At 56.3% G+C, this 641-nt stretch overlaps 1 long non-coding RNA gene across 1 annotated transcript in view; it reads left to right on the top strand.

Moving 5' to 3' along the window:
• The window catches only part of LOC104838037, a 2,541-nt gene extending 2,425 nt beyond the window's left edge, over window positions 1-116 (top strand). Inside the window, exon 3 of the long non-coding RNA XR_775006.1 lies at window positions 21-116. This is a non-coding gene — a long non-coding RNA (uncharacterized LOC104838037). The remainder of the gene's footprint in view (window positions 1-20) is intronic.
• Window positions 117-641: the final 525 nt, after the last annotated feature.

The following is a 641-nucleotide window of genomic DNA, read 5'->3' as shown; positions in this document are numbered from 1 at the left end:
TTTTTTTGTCTTCACTGCAGATGATGAAGAGGAACCTGGCGACTGCCGGATCATCCCAGTTAGCCCATGTGATTTTTGCAGAGGATGGATTCGTACCCTTGGCCCTCTGAAAGTTAAGTTGAGGGACCCGGGCTGGGGAGAGGCTGGGAGGAAGGGACACAGCTGGGAATTGCCGGGAGGGGTTTTAAAGTGAGAGTAGGAGGGCAGGGCTGTCCAGGAGCAGTCCTGTTTGGGCAGATGAAGGGAGCGGGTTGCTTTTGAGCCCGAGACCAGCGTGTGCCGGGCAGGGCAGTTCCAGCCTGTGTCTGTGGTGGTGTGTAGTTTGTGTAGTCTGTCTTCTGTGCCTTCGATCTTCCTCGGGTCTCAATGCCATCATCAGTCTTTGCGCTCAGGGAGCGCGGCATGCGCTTCGGGCACCGTCCCTAGGGTCTCGAATGCCCTTACTCATCGGCACTGTGCCAGTCGGGTGCTTTTCTTGCGCTCGGAGCTGTAAAGCATGGATTGGTGTCAGAAGGTTCCCACCGGTTCTCTTTTGCGGCGCTCTTCCGGGCTGCTTTGGCAGCTCTGCTCTCTAGCCATGTGTTGTCTTGGACTGGGACTTCTTCCCTGCACCTTGATGTTCCTAGGTCTTGATGACAGGC

The sequence above is a fragment of the Haliaeetus leucocephalus genome, unplaced genomic scaffold, assembly GCF_000737465.1.
Source record: "Haliaeetus leucocephalus isolate CR32 unplaced genomic scaffold, Haliaeetus_leucocephalus-4.0 Scaffold560, whole genome shotgun sequence".
Classification (NCBI taxonomy): Eukaryota; Metazoa; Chordata; class Aves; order Accipitriformes; family Accipitridae; genus Haliaeetus; species Haliaeetus leucocephalus.
The sequence above is the reverse complement of the archived record's forward strand: the minus strand, read 5'-3'. Positions and strand labels throughout refer to the sequence as shown.